Source organism: Neolamprologus multifasciatus, chromosome 14 (genome assembly GCF_963576455.1).
Source record: "Neolamprologus multifasciatus chromosome 14, fNeoMul1.2, whole genome shotgun sequence".
In the NCBI taxonomy this organism is placed as follows: domain Eukaryota; kingdom Metazoa; phylum Chordata; class Actinopteri; order Cichliformes; family Cichlidae; genus Neolamprologus; species Neolamprologus multifasciatus.
The window spans coordinates 33,277,987-33,294,577 of record NC_140452.1 but is presented as its reverse complement, the minus strand read 5'-3'; the positions used below and the strand labels follow the sequence as shown (position 1 = coordinate 33,294,577).

The window sequence follows — 16,591 nt, the reverse complement described above, 5'->3', positions numbered from 1 at the left end:
GACAGAACTAATGCATTCATATCAGTAATTAGATCTTGTTACTGATTCACAAGGTAACGGGATAATTGCAAGAGCCGCCAGTTTTTAAATGATAATGGAGCCTAAGTTTGATATGGAAAATGGCTTATGATCGGGGTTATGATCTACCGACAGCATAGAGCGTATAATGCAAGTTGGTTGCATTATATGGTTACGTTCTACTAAAAGAGCTCAGCACCACTGCGCTATGGACATGGAACCCATGAGGCCCAGTAAAGAAAGGCATGTAGGCACAAGGGCACCTGTTGCGGGTTCAATTCAAGCAGTGTTGTGGCGTCCCAGTCCGTGGATAAGTCTCTGGCAAGTTAATTGGATTTAAATCCGGGAAGGCCAGACACTGTTGCCTTACAGTCAAGCTGTTGTAGGGTTAAATCTCCAGGTCAACTGGGACTTTTTTGCATATTCTCCCTGTCCCTTAGTGGGTTGCTTTCCACTAAGGAACAGGGATGCAGATTTTTTTTTCATCTCCTATGTTAAACCAGGGTCTTTCAGCAGGTATTAAACAAATATGTAGGACTGCTTTCTCACATCCTTGCATCTTGCAAACATCCTGTCTCTGAGTGATGCTAAAAAACTAGTTCATGCATTTATTACTTCTAGGCTGGAGAACTGCAATTCATTATTATCAGGCTGCCCTAAAAGCTCCCTGAAAAGCCTTCAGTTCATACAAAATGCTGCAGCAGGATTAGTGACAGGGACTTGAAACAGAAAGTATATTTCTCCCATAGTCACTTCTCTTCATTTCCCGTTAAATCCAGAATTAAATTTAAAATCCTTCTTCTCACATACAAGGTATTGAATAATCAGGCCCTATCTATTCTTAAAGACCTCATAGTACCGTATCACCCCAATCAAACACTTCCCCCTCAGACTGCTGGCTTACTTGCGGTTCCTGGGATCTTTAAAATGGGAGGCAGAACCTTCTTCTGTGGAACCAACTCCCAGTTTGGATTCAGGAGACAGACGATCTCTTTACTTTTAAGATTAGACTTAAAGAGTCCATTTTGATAAGGCATATAGCTAGTGCTGCATCAATAGGCCTAGGCTGCTAGGGGATTCCCATGATGCACTGAGGGTTTCTTACTCACCCATTTCAGTCACAATGTGTTTATGCGCCCCTTTGCATATCATCCATCCATCTTCTTCATGTGGGGCCAGCAGCCTAAGTAGAGAAGCCAAGACCTCCCTCTCCCCGCCCACCTCCTCTAGCCTATCTGAACACCAAGGCATTCCCATGGCACCTGAGAGATATAATCCCTCCAGCATGTCCTGGGTCTGCTCCGGGGCATCCTCCATGTGGGACATGCCTGGAACAGGTACCCAAGAGGAATGCTTTCAGATGCCCGAACCATCTCAACTGGCTCCTTTCAACGTGGAGGAGCAGCGGCTCTTTCCTGAGCCCCTCCAGGATGGGAGCAAAACTCCTCACCCTATCTCTAAGGGAGAGGCCAGCCATCCTTCAGGGGAAGGGTGGCTGGCTTCGGCTCTCACTAAACTGAAAGCTTCGGCTCTCAGTTTACTGGTTGGCTTAAACTCGGCAGCTTACACTCAGCTCTCCCTTCACCACGACGGACCAGTACAGTGTCCACATCACTGCAGCCGCAGCACCAATCCATCTGTCGATCTCTTGTTCCCTTCTCCCATCACTCACGAACAAGACCCCGAAATACTTGGGGGATTTACTCTATTATTGTAGGGTCTTTACCTTACAATATAAAGTGCCTTGAAGCAACTGTTGTTGCTATATAAATAAAATTGAATTGGATTGAATCCAAAATCTCTTTTATTATTCATTGCCTGGGCTTGTTTCATCATTATCTTTTTTATTTATCAAAGGGAATCCTTGTTTACAAAGTCCGGCAAGGAGCACCACGGATCAGAAAGACAAGGGTGCATTTCTAACGCATCATGTTGAAATGAAACATTCAAATTTGAATCAATAATTATGGACTGACTATTCACTTGCTTGTTTTGCCTTGTTGATTTCATATTGTAGTTTTGAGAATTAACCTAAAAAAACATATCATAACTTGGAATGTCAGCTTCACCACCTTCATAAGTAATTATTAATCGTTAGGATCAACAGAGCGAAAAATATTATATTCTGCTCCCCTTCCCAGCTACCAATAATGTATAATAAGCGAGCTGAATAAATAATAGATTTTTGCTCTGTTGATAAATAAAAGAAGAAGAACACACTGGGATCTTATTTTACTTTATGTACAAAAGAATACAAAGGGAAATCTAGTTTAATTTTCAAAATAAGACATTTTCTCAGCATTGTCATGTTGTTTTAATGTGGTCGATTGAAATATTAACGCTTCCGTGAGAAGTAATTTGTGTTCCTCCAGTGTTAAGACCACAAGTTTTACCAGCTTGTAGTCCTTGTTTAACTTACAATGCTGAAATGTATCCCCTTCCTCTGGCAGGTGTCACTGTGTTTACTTTCTCTTTGTCTTTACTCAGGAGGACAAACATGACGACAGGTTGTTAAACACCTTCGTGTTATTGGGTTTAATCACTTCCGACATTTAGATCCAACCCAGGGTTTCTGTTAAGTTACAGATTAAAGAAGCCTAATGTGGAACAGACCAGTTTTAAATAAAATAAAATCTGTTTACAAAACAAGCAGTATACAAAGATTAGATATAAAAAATGTATGAGTACAGTATGATATAATTTTTATTTGCCTACAAATGCACAGCATTTATCAACTTGCAGTCAGACCTGTGCTTTGCTATTCTTTTTTCTACTTATGTGACAGAGTAGAAGACCAGCTGTTGACATTAACAACATCTGCTTACCAATGTATTATAAATGTGATATAAATGATTGTTTAAACATTCATACAGCTCAGAAGCGCTACATTTGTTTCCCATCGCAGGGTTGTTTTAATATTAATGACAGTGTCCTAGCAACCTGTCACCTGATGGGAAATATAAACTGAGTAACAATATTAGATAGGGAAAATGCTCTCTGCAGCGTGATGTGACAGTGCTATCAGTAATGGAGATCGGCATTTAACAGTTGAATTAAAGATCAGTAGCTAACAGCAGAGCGAGGTGCGGCGCTGTGGCTTTGGTATTCAGGTAAAAGCAGCCTCTTCTCTCAGGGCGTTCTCTGGCTCGATGTGGGGCCCCTCCACTCTCAGAGACAGATGTTAAGCCTGGGTTCGGCCATCCGCTCTCACCATAATGAGAACACAAGGGGGTCCGGTCCCACACACACACACTTATGCACATGCATGACCACACCAAAAAACACAGTCTTTCCAGCACACATCAGTAACGCACACCAAAACAAACACACACACATACACACACACACACAGCCAACAAAACCTGAGAGCTAAACAGTAAACAAGCAAGAGCGGTGGGTGGACTCATGATTTAATAATGTTGTGCTGGCTAGAAAAATAAGTGACCTTCACACACATGCAGGCATCCATGTTAACACGCAGTGTATCCAAGTGACAAGATATTCAAATAGAGGGCAGTGAGAGCGAAGGAGAGTTGGGGGAGAAAAATAAGGGCTTTGAAAAGAGTGTGTGTCCTGTGAAGCATTTTTGAGTGCCCCATGAACAAACGTAGCACCTTCTTTATTACGCACCCTTCTAGCCTGCATGTAGTCGTTTGTGCATGTATGACAAAGGGGAAAAAGGAGTCCACTCATGGTTTTAAATGGGTATGAAAATAAGATCTGAATTCAACATACTGCATGTTTGTGAATGCTGCCATGTTCCTGTGTGTTATTATGGAACCTGATTGTAATTTAAAAAACAAACAAAACATATTTAAAATTCATTCCAGGTGGCAGCCAGTGCTGCAAACAGCTTGATACATCCTGGACAGGTTTCTGGTTAACTCAGAGTAACAGATAACCAGTCACACTCACATCCACACCTACAGCCAATTTGGAATCTCCAATTAATCTAACAAGCACAGGCAGAGAGAGAACATGCAAATCCTCAAGCGGAAGAACCCAGTTCAAACCCAGGACACGAATGTTTGAATTATAGGTTAATGAATACTGTTTTATGGGGGGGATTCGGTTTTTTAATAATAATTTAAGGGAAAACCTTAAAAACAGCCTCTTCCAGAACTGCATTGTCTACATTAATGGGGTCACTAATCATTTTGATCAACTGTTTGGTCTTGAACTTATGCAATTCAGGTGGGACTTAAATAGGTGCCACCAAGAAAATGCGGGACATGCTCGGGAGGGGTTGCCTGTCTATCACAATGCTAACAGATACAAAAAACAATTAATGCTCACATTCACTCCTGTGGCCAATTTAGAATTTACTCTGACACTTTCTTCTTTTTTCCTTTAATTTGTCAGAAAATTGGCAAATGTGCTGTGATTGCAAAATTATTCTTTTTTTCATTTCTTTTTTGTGTTGACTTTATATCTCAATGGCCCCAAGCATGTGTTTTTTCTGCATAATTTTGGTTTTTATATTGTGCTACGAGTATGCCAAATACGCCAATACCGCCACAGCTGAAATATGCCACTTTATCAGTGGGGCTCTAATATTATTGCTTTGCTTCTTTTTCTCAGTCTCCCCTGGGTATGTTTAGCCTTGATAAGGCACAGTCTAATCAAGTCAACAAAAACTAGAACAAAAGTCGGATTAAAATTTGAGCTTCTAACTGTCCTTAACCCAATGCCCTTCCAAAAGTGGGATCTCAGTGGGGTCCTCGGTAAACGAGGCAGGAACTGAATGTGAAAGAGAGAGGGGATAGACGAATCCTGGGGGAAGGAGAAAACAGTGTGATAAGACCTGGCTAAGCCTCGCCGCCAGTAATTACCACCACGCTAATGCTACACCAGGAAAAAACCCAGCGGGAGCATGGAAACTGATGAAGACTATAGATTAAAAAACAAAAAAGAAAGAAAGAAAGACATAAAACAAAAAGAGGAGATGTCGAATGTCTGATATTAGTGACTCAGAGATCAGACAAAGACAGACAAGGAAGAGGCACACGTGAGGGTAAGATGGAGGCAGATAGAACAGAAGAGGAACAAGGCGGAGTGAGAGAAAGCAAAGCGATGGGAGGAGGTGGTACACATTGACCCAGATCCTCCTCCCGGTAACCAGGAGGGGAGCTGCTACAGCCTGGCTGCTGGCTGCTGTCTGCAAGTGGGGGCTGGAGCACAGGATGAAGAGATACAGGACACAGATATGAGCCAAAACTGCCGCCACGGCCTGACAGCTGGTCTAAATCACAATAAACATGTGAGGATGTGGAGCTTCAAATTGTGTGATTTTTTTTGGTGCGTGTTGGGCTCCTATAAGAGCTGACAGGTACCCTCAGTGCTGCGCTCGCTCTCCCCTTTTCCTCCTATTTTCTTTTTTTTTTTTTTTCCTAGGGAGTGAGACAGGAGCACCTTGGTGATGAGGCCCCGAGCGTCCCGTTAAAAAATGAAACAACCCAACAGAGTTCACGTCCCTCAGGATTTGACCTAGACGCAGGTAAACAGACACACACGCGCACACATACACACATTTGACCATGCAATTACTGAGGTTGTGCAACAGCCAGAGGGAACGCAACTCAACAGAGGGAAGAGAAGGCGCTCAAAGTGTGTGTCTGTATATGTGTGCATGGACGTGTGCATCAGTGGCCCAGTTACAGCAGAGGGATAAAATCGCTGCATCCGTGACAGCCCTTCTACATAATTCTTGCCCCACCTGTTCAAACGCTCCACCTGTGCAAGTTGTGTGTGCGCGTGTGTGTTCCTATGCAATCGTGTGAGTAAACACAGTTGCTACAGATTTCTTGGAAAGAGGGATTTTAGCGTGCATGGACAACTTTGAAGTTTCGAGCCGAGGCCTTTCATATATTTTAACACGTGCAGATACACACACCTCCCCACAAACTCATCACAAGGATGTGGGATTTCATGGATCATTGTGCCTAGATTTCTATAGCAGGTTGAAAATATGTCTAGCAGACTGTGTGTGAGAATCACTGGCAACAAATCAGTGCACTTCAGACTGTTGGAACTCTATTTTTAGATGCTTTATGGTTCTTGGCTCTGTGGTCCCCGACACTGGAGAAAGTCGCGGCCCCCTCGCGAATAATAACTCATCGCCAAGACACGCATCATCGTCACGCTGCATCTCCCTATGTAACGGCTACGTGTTAAAAAAAAAACAAAAAACAAAGAGCACTGCTTAGCATTAACATTTAGATGCTGCACATTTCCTGGCCATTTTCACCCGTCCATCTGTCACTCATCAATCACCGCTCAGCCTTATCCTCACTGTGACAGACTGTCAGGTCCCCGGTGTGTTCTCACATTCCTCTATCCCTCCAATCTTTCTGCATGCCGGTGTATGCAAATGAGCTAATGGAGACACACACACACAAAAAATCTTCTGGCGAGTCTGCTTTCAGCACAATGGATGGCTCCGTTAATGCAGTTTCTCTCTGAGTGTCATTGGCTCATTTCAGCACCAAGGACAGCGCCAGCACTCGCTCCACGTCTGCTTGTTTATAACTGCTGCCGTGCAGTTCTCTGGGAGGGTGGGATATTTCTAAAAGGAAAATGAAAACAACACTTTCTCCCATCCAAACAACAGCACCGAGGCTGCTCTCGAAGCGTTTATACTGAACTGTGATGCATCAGCCCGTATTAAATATACATAGGCTTGATAATAGCAAGACTAGATGTTTGGAATCCAGCTCTTTGTGTGTTAGAAATGCATGATGACTCCTATTTCAGCAAATAATTTAAAAAAAGGTGACAACGCTTTGATAATGCCAGAACAGGGGTAATGTAGGGAAACAGGTTTAGGCTAGGCAGACCTCATACCCAGTCACTACCAATCATAACCGCTGCAGAAGGGTGACAGACTCTGGAGCATCTGCTGGCAGACTGGATTAACACTGGGGGCACTGGCACTTCAACTTGTAAGAAGCAGCACTAAATAACATGTGTTTTATCAAGGCAGGCATATCTGTAGACCCCCTGCAGATGTAAGGTTTAACTGCCAAAAAGGCCCCGAGCCTCAGGAGTCCACGCATCCACGAGTATAAAGACAAAGAAAAGCTGTTTTATTTATGCACTGCCGCAGGAAAGCAGTTGTGAGGGTCTATGTGTTTGCATGTGTGTGTGTGTGTGTGTGTGTGTGTGTGTGTGTGTGTGTACATGAATTTTTGGGTTGTATATGTATAAACCCGGCTAGCGTCTGCTCAGGCCTGTAAGTGGCTAGCATATGGGATGACAACTGTTGCCTTCATGGGGGAAATGGTCAGATTAATTGAAATTGAGCACAGATAGAAGAACAGGCAGCAACTGATGATCACTTAACACAATCATCAAGGAAAAATCACACAGGGACTTCCTTGCACGCTACCCCGCTTATGCGCTGCATGCTCGTGTTTGTGCGGGGAGCTTTGAGGGATTGTGGACTAACGGAGAAAACAACAATTACTGCTTAATTAATATGTGTGCACCGGCAGCCGCAGCCCAATACCAGTGGAAGATCATCAACCTCGGCAAACCAAGAGCAAATACTGATGGCTTCTAATGAGGATTGTGCGTGGTGCGTGTCTGTGTAGACTGACAATGAGGAGCATGTATTGCTGCTTGCCCTGCTGAAAGAATCAGCTAACACTCATGCAGGGCTGACCTGAATATGGAGCCCTCTTAGCAGTGAAACTCAAATAATCTTCCTCCCGCTCCTACAACACATCTGTGTGTTGAAGCAAGCACCAGATCAGCACCAACCAGACCTTTTTCTGTCTTATTTAACAGTTTAATAAAGGAGCCCTTCATTTTTAAAGTAAAAGTTCAAAATTTGGGAACTATGCTTCACTCAAAGCGTTTATAGTGATCGTGTTATATAATTTTTCTTTAGCACAAAGGACGCAGTAAAAAATGTTTGATTTATTAGAGCTTCTGTGTGGGGAGAATCAATAAGATCTTAGAGTCTCTGGTAAGTAACTGGTCAAGGCCAAAAAAATGTTCACAGTAGTTCTCAAAATATTAAATATTTAGCCTAACTTTACATTTAATAGAGCAGAACAAAATGTTCTAACAGCACTCTGAGCATGAACAATACATACTTTCCTTCCTCTTAACCAGTATGTACTGCGGCTTTTCTGTTATTGTATTTGTCTGCATTCTTAAGACTTCAGTGGGTTAAGTAATTAACTTGTCTCTGTATGAAGATATACTAAGCTTAAAAGTGGTGAGTCATATGCAACTGTACAATCCTGTGCAACATACAGTCATGGAAAACTAGTATGTACGGTCAATGTAGGTAAGTAAGTAAAACTTTATTTATATAGCACCTTTCAAGATAAAAATCACAAAGTGCTTCACAGAAGCTAAAACCTAAAAATAAAAATCAACCAAAAGCAAGTTTAAAAAGATGAGTTTTTAGCTGTTTTTTAAAAGCAACCACTGAGTCCACAGATCTCAGGCTCAAAGGGAGAGAGTTCCACAATCTGGGGGTATAATAATATGCAGCAAAGGAACAGTGTGGCAGTCTCTATTTGCATGTCCAAGAAGTTTACCAGGTGACCTAGCCACTTTGCTTAGCTTTTGACCAGCAATTTTTACATACGCACACTGATCATTGAAAAGCATGCATTATCCCCACCTGTTTGTTCTTTTAAAGCAGCGGTCCCCAACCTTTTTTGCGCCACGGACCAGTTTATGCCCGACAATATTTTTTTGGACCGGCCTTTAAGATGTCGCGGATAAATACAACAAAATAAAACTAGTACCGGTACCGAAAAAAAAAAATTAATTCATAACACACGTGAAAAGACCAAGGAAAACCGAGTAAACGATAAAAACGATAACAAAATAACGCTGAAAACCAATAAAAACCCTGAAAACTATACATTTCACACCTGAGCCTCAACTCTCGCAGCCCGGTACCAAACAACTCACGTACCGGTCCGAGGCCCGGGGGTTGGGGGACGCTGTTTTAAAGGACTTCCTTTCGTTTAGCTTCATTTAGAATCTTCTTTACTGTCATTTTGTCGCTCCTAAAGTAACCCCTGAAGCTATCAAGCTGCTACCAAGCAAATTCAGGGCCACTGTTGTATACCAACACCAATTTTGAAACTGTTACTTTTAACCTACAAAGGCAGTTGATTTAAGGGTACACCTGGAATGTAAATGTTTCTGTCTACTAATACCAGCATTAGTCACAATATTTTGATCGACCCTCCCATCTTCACCTGAAGCTGTTTTTGTCATTGGTTTCTGTCACATTCCAGGCCTGCTTATAGAACAAAATGACTGGGCTTGCATCAGTGTTAGTGAGGGTGATTTCTGCCTATGCAGCTGTCCTTGGAAAAACCCAGCAACTATTCTAATGGTTGTCAAACTGCATCTTTACTGGTGTATACTGAGGTGTCAGAACTCATCATTAAGGACACAGGCGAGGACGTCAAATGTCGTCTTTATGGGGAAAAGAGTTAAAAGAAAAATGAGCATGTCACCATCTGTTGGACTGATGGTGGCTGGTTGGAAAATTTACATACATCAATTCAAGGTAGCCTACAGCACCATGCAAATACAGATAGGAAATTAATGTTTTGGATATATATATTTAAGATAGGTGATGTGTATCACAGAGTAAAAGTCAAAAATAAGTGTAGAGACTTATCTCTAAGCTCCTCAGAGGCTCTTGCTATTTTTCCACGTCGTTTCTTGAAGTCCGCTCTCCTCTCAGAGTGCTCCACTTGTCAAGTGTGAAGATTTATGAGTCACAAAGACAAAGATCTGCAACTTTCTCTGACCCTTTCCTCTCACTCATCCTATAATTCTCTCTGCCTTCTCCCTCTGATCATTTCCTCCGAGGTCAGCCAGACCCAGCTGGTGGAGAGGGACAGGTCGGGCACTATCTGTCTGTGTAACCTTTGCTACTCATCAGTGCGTGCGTGTGTCTGTGTGTGTGTGTCTCAGGATGTGTCATCATTCCTCTCTGAAAAATAGAAGAGAGTCCACTGGCGAGATTGGGCTAGAGGTAAGTGATTGGAAAACAGGACCAAATAGATGAAAGGAGGGCTGAAGGTGGCAGAAGGACCTCCTCGAATATATTGTAGAGCTCTTGAGCGTAAGTGTGTGTGTGTTCCTGTCTAGCTATCTTTGTGAGGACCGAAATCTGCATTCTACTATACTTGTGAGAACCAACAGTCACTTGTGAGGACGCACACACCGGTGCTCACAAGTGTGAAGGCCTTTTTGAGGCTCAAAATGTGGTTTTAGTGTCAGGGTTACAATTAGGTTATGGTTAGGTTTAGGGTAAGGGTTAGGATTAGGCATCCATTTTTAATGGTTAGAGTTAGGGTAAGGGGCTAGGGAAACCATTACGTCAATGAAGGTCCTCACTAAGATAGCTGAACAGGCTTAAGTGACTATTGTATGCACTGTAGTCCATGAGAGCAAAAACAACAGGAGAGCTTGGTGAGGGTCTGGCTAGACACTTAGAATAACTTAAACTTCATAATCCAAAAGAAGTGGGGATTAAGTGTAGCAGTAAGGAGAGACATACACGCACACATTCAGACATGCAGCTGTGTGTCATAAGTACTTTAAAGTCAATGTGAGTTGAAAGTCACCATCTGGTAGACATCAAGACACACAAAATTCTACTAATAAATCAGTTAAAAGACCGCAGCCTGATGCAGTTTCTGTTATTGTTGAAAACAAAGCTCACACATTTAAAACTCACTGATACTTGAAATTGTTAAATTAACAGCAACGGAGAGAGCAAGGCTCCAGAATTGCACTTAAGCTCTATAGCTTTAAAGGCGCTTGAAGTGAGAACAGGATCGTATCAAAATGTTCGACCTCCTCATGTGACTCCACTGTTTTCTACTCTTACAGGTGACAAAAAAAGCCATCAAAGCGAAACACAACTGAACAGCAGTACTTCACTTGCAAGTGTTATTGAACTGTTTTTTTTAAGTTACTAGTTTTCTTAATGCAATGTGTTTTCTTCATTCCTTTTCCTTTTATTTTATGAGAACACGGGTCCTGCTTTACAGTGACTGACAGTTGTTGTACTGTTATGGAAATATTATGTATTTAAATCAAGCATTTACAAACCAGTGCCTGGGATTCATTAAAAGCATTTGTTGTGTCTCAAGTGGATTTTTTTTTTTCAAAGTAGTAGCAGCTAAGTGATAACGGTGTAATAGAGCATGTCCATAATTTATATTAATGGTAATTAATTGGCACTTTTATACCAAAGGTTAGACCTGTAATGTAGGTGTGTTGGACTACAACAGTGTTTTCCATTATTGGTATTTTTTTTTAAATAAATGAAATAATTTGTTGAAAGCTAAGACAGCCAATGCCTAAAGATAACATCAGCTTTCTAGCCAGTGTCTAGAAAGACAATATGAAAGCCCATTTAGAAGCAAGAAGATTAAATTTTGTCCCCATATGACCACAGTCACCATTGTTCAGCAAAGGTAGAGTTGCTTAAATGTTCCTTTAAATGGTCCCTATGTTAACAGACATAAAAAGTCCCTAAAGTGCCTAGCAAGGCACGTGCAGGAGTCCGAGGGTGAAAGGTGGGGAGCACCCAGGACAGGTCACCAGCCTATCACAGGGGAAATATACAGAGACAGACAACTTTTCAAGCTCACTTATAGCTACAGACAATATAGAAATGTCAGTTAATCTAACTAATGCATGTCTTTGGACTGTGGGAGGAATCCACAGTACTCAGATTAAACCCACATAAGCATGCAGAGAACATGCAAGTGCCACTTACAAAGGCTACGGCCAGCAGGTGGAGTCAAACCTAGAAACCTCTTGCTCTGAGGCAAAAGTGCTAATCAGCACACCATCACTCTACCATTCCCAAATCAGTGTTGACAAAGAAAAAAAAAGAATTACCTTTAATTTTTGTTTAACAAAGTAATACAAAGTAATGCAAAACATCAGTGTGACTAAATGCAGCAAACACATCAACAGTTTATTAAAGTGGAAGATGGGAGAAATGTTTCTACTTGTCTTCTTCATGCACTTGTGAGCAACACTAGCCTGAGGTGAGGTCATGAAGAAGACAGGGTGGAAAGGCATTGGGGTGGAGCTTTTAAAGAGTAGAGATATGCAGATCTTTGGATGAAAGGACAAGAATATAATGGAATATGTCACTTTGTAGTTAAATTTCTTTTATTTTTTTCTTATATTTTCACTTGGTAATGAGTACTGGAACAGATTACTTTATCTTCTAAGAGAAAAGGTAAACCAATGCATTCCAAGTAGTGTGTAATGCATCATAACAGGCCATCTGCTGATGAAGATCACGTGAAATGGTGAAAAGCTTCAAAGAAGTGTTTGCACAACTTTTGTGAAGGTCCATAGGAAAAAAAATCTAGATACGGTAATACGGTAATAATTCATTTCTGCATTCCTCTTTCTGCTTCTTGAATCCATCCATCCTTTCTTTTTCTTTCCCTTTATAGTTGATTTCTTTGCTCCTTCCAAATGCATCTCAAAAAAGACACTGCAGCATCTAACTTAATTCTGCAAAATCTACTCTAGCCTCGTCTCTGATCAAATCCTCTCTGTGTGCCTTCCTCTGCATGTGTGTGTGTGTGTGTGTGTGTGTGTGTGTGCGTGTGTGTGTGTGTCTCACTCTCTGTCTGTCTGTAGGGCAAATCAATAGGCCCTGGCTGCCTATTTGCTGCCAAGTATGGTCAGCTGTGACCACTCAAAACAACCAAAAGGAAAGAAGGAAGGAAAGAAGAGAGAGAGTTGAGACACCTACTCACTGTATGTTTTACCCAGTTCAGTCAGCCACTGAACTACATACTTACATAGACCATGACTCCCAAAAAGCCCATCCCACCTTCCGTTCCACGTCTCAAAAAACAACGAAGCAAAAGCAGAAGAGGCTGAACAAAAAGATACTGTATATAGCGTGAAGATGTAGGCGAATATAAGTGTAAAGGCCACTGTGGAATACCTCGGACAAGTAGAATACACTAAGATCTGATAACAGAGACCGAGTTTCCTTTCATTTGTGGCTTTATATGAAAGTTTGAAAGGAAGCAACAAATAGCCAATCGACACTACCCCATCCTTAGCACTGAGGCAGAGAACAAAGGCTTGATTTCTCATTAGCAATAAAAACAGCATCTGTTCGCTAATGAGCAAAGTTCAATATGCTGCAAGGAACTGTGTTATTCTGTAGTCACAAGACTCCCTGCGAATCTAGCCGCGGCACTCATGGGATCACAGAAAGCCTCTCGACCTTCTCCTTAAACTTATCCACTCCGACTCTGTCTTTTGTCTCTAATGCTTGTGGAACTGTGCCGGGATCAGCGGCCTGGCATTCTTCCGTCACTGCAGCCGCTTAAGCGCTCCTACTTCACAAATGGCATAGAGCTCTGAGAAAAGAAAAAAAAATAGGAAAAGAAAGAAAGTGTTCGTGGAAAAGAGAAAAAAAGAAATCTGTGAAGTTCCTCCGTGTCACTGATGCTCGCCTCGCCGTGGCCGTGGCAAGCTGGACAGGATTTGTGCCGCACACTGTGTCACAGCCTCGTTGGAGGATTTATAGAGTGCTCCCTATAATGCACTTCCTCTCCTCCACCGGAGTGGACATAAATCTGCCTCTATTTTTTTGACACCCCCCCTTTTTTATTTGCTAATGGGATCCTCAAATGCCTATCCTCTTGGCTTGTCTTTATCCCCTCTACACACACACACATAAAAGCACTAGCTCACACACACACAGTTGCACATGCAGAAGCTCTATAAGGAATGGCATAAATTATAATACCTGCATTGATTAATCCTGCAACTTCTCTAGCAGATGTCCGAGCAGCCAGCTGGTTAGCATGGAGCCTCTTGCACTGGCTGAATATTACACTCTTAGCTGCTTACACGCTCACTGATAGGGGGGGGGGGGGGGGGGGGGCTACAGTGTGTTTATCTGGATATAATAAAGCAGCAAAAAGGTTCCCCCAACAAAGAGTCACACAGTGGGCAGCTGAATTAAAATACAGTGTGCTGGTAATGAGCTATCTAAATTCAGAGTTCATATTGCTTGGAATTACACAAAAGCAAGGCTCCGGGCAGCACTGGCAAAAAACTGTATAGCTCTTTCTGCCTCGCTGCCAGGAGATTCTCCCTGTTGAGCTGGGACACGGTCGGTCCTGGGGAAATCGATTGAGCCGCAGCGTGTATCTAGCGAACGCAATAATTCCTTTGTAAACGACATCACCTCCTTGCCTATCTTTGCATACTTGGCAGCTGTCAACATGTTGCCTTCAATCCATCACTCTAGCTCCGAGCGCACGCACACACACACACATATGCAAGGGGGATGTTAACACTTCAAGCTCTGATTACTGACAACTAAGTAAGAAACACACGCTTGCATGCCGAGTCTGACTGGATGACTCGAGGGTGACGGTGCTTAAAGGAAGTCGCCTTCCTGGAATGAAACGGTGGCTAGACACAAAATGACAGGAGCGGCGGCGCTTCGAAGTTATCTGGGAAACAACTTTGTATACTGGCCCTGCAGAGGCAAATCCCTCTCCGGCGCCTGACACGGATGCACTCTTTCAGTTGTTATCTCAAAAGCTGAAAGTGAGAACCAGACTTGGAGTTAAGGAAAAAAAGAAAATGGGGAATGGTGCTTCTTATTGTGTCTGCTTCCCAGAAGCTGTGACAGGAAGCAGGAAAGGGTGGTAAAGGTTGGGCAATGTACAGAGCAACAGATAGCAGCAGATACTGGATACAATAGCCTCTTATTTTCTCCTGGATTTAACTGCACTATACAGTGTCCCAGGAGAATCAATTAGAACCATGGTGTGCTTGGTTTTTTCCACCCCCATTGACTTGGCAGTAATTTGTTTACTTCACAGCCAAGCTCTGGATAACAAAAAACACACACACAATAAATCCTTCCTTACAAAGCAACCTTACCCTTTCTTTCTGGCCATATTACATCTATGAACTAATCCAGTTAATACCCTAATAGGTAACATGTATTTGCACATGATAGACAGCCCCACTGTTGCTTGCGTGCAACTGAAAAGTGCATTAAAGGCAAAACTTTGACCTCTTGGCCAGGTCGCAGCCCACAGCAGGTCTATTAGCATATATTTTCCTTCCACACACACACACACACACATACACACACACGGAAAAGATTGCAGCTGTAGGCAGCCAGCCGACCAGCAGCAGGGAGGATCTTCCCCGTGTCAGAAGGCGAGGAGGATGAACAGCTTATCACAGTTCTGGTGCTGCGTGGCTGCCAGACGAAACTGACAGGTGTCACCTTGTTATTTTGCTGTGCAAAAGCCCGCCCAGGTCTACGGGGAGTTGATTAGCATGAACCTGTTGTCGCATTTACCTGCTTACCTACAGCACATGCCAGTCTCACAAGAGGACCGAGCGGCCCCGCTGCAGTGGGGATGCTGGGAGACCTAAAATTAGCTCAGCAGCGAAGCAAAACTGCCAACAGTATGGCACAGATTTATGACATCTGGATGTCATTATGGTATATCAGGTGGCTTGGGGGATTTTTTGCGGTGCGTGTTTTGCAATTTGAAATGAGCCAAAAGTAAGTGCCAGTACTTAGAGGCAGTTTGTGGACTGACATAGGTACACACACAAAAGCGCATGACTTTTAAAGGAGACTCATAAAAGTTTGATTGGATCTTGAAAGCTTCGACTGCTTTTGCAGAATTTGCCATATTTAGCTGCTTACATAGGTACATATCTTTGCAACTCTAAGCTGGGGGCTGCCACGTTACATACATGTGCGTGGCATGTGTATCCTCAGGCAAAGACATTGCCTTAGTCCTTTTCCAAGATCCTGGACTTCAGAAGTGAGTCATGCAGATTCTCTCAAACAATAAGCACATGACAGGTCACACACACACTAACCCCCCTGCTTTAACTATATTCTGTCATGTATTTTCTTACATGCATGCGAATATATATACACGCAGTCTTGGATTATTTTTTTTTGTTTGTTTGTTTAATTAAAACTTCTGTTTCGCTTTTCCCCTGCCTGTTCCTCCGCCTGTCAGTCACAAACAGCAGAAAACAGGAAAGCCTGTAACCTCAAATAGTGCACGAGGATGCTTCATCTACACTCAACATGCCACAAACGTAAAGAAACAAATGTGAAGAGGGTGAGCTATCCTAATCAATTTTCTAGCGATGCCACCTGAGATTAGCCCACCCTATAATATAGGCCATAACAAGGTCACTGTACGCTCTTTATTGAGTAACACAGAGCGACTGTAGTGATGCCACAGAAGATAAAAACGAATACTTCCGAGTGCCGTCGGGGGCTTAGTTATTATCAAGTGCTAAGTATCCACAAGTCCACGCAGAAACACCAGCGGAAAATTACAGCCCTGTCTTGGAGTGAAGAACAAAACGCGCACACAGTGCAATCAGCAGAAACATCAATTAGTTCGCTGTATCAGATGGTCATCTCTCTGCATCCACGCACAGCAGTTCTGACCACAGCCACCCACTATAATAATAATAAAGCACACTGGCAGACGGGCACCACGCAGAACACGCTGCCCTTCACCTA

The 16,591-nt window shown here is 42.7% G+C and overlaps 1 protein-coding gene and 1 long non-coding RNA gene across 2 annotated transcripts in view; both read right to left on the bottom strand.

Annotated features, from left to right (window-relative positions):
- Nucleotides 1–16,591, bottom strand: part of LOC146504470 (calsyntenin-2-like) — a 325,046-nt gene that overhangs the window by 307,935 nt on the left and 520 nt on the right. The gene's annotated exons all lie outside the window — the stretch shown is intronic.
- The window catches only part of LOC146504471 (uncharacterized), a 99,709-nt gene extending 83,118 nt beyond the window's left edge, over nt 1–16,591 (bottom strand). Inside the window, exon 1 of the long non-coding RNA XR_014868767.1 lies at nt 1–16,591. This exon is cut by the window's left edge and continues 33,414 nt beyond it. This is a non-coding gene — a long non-coding RNA (uncharacterized LOC146504471).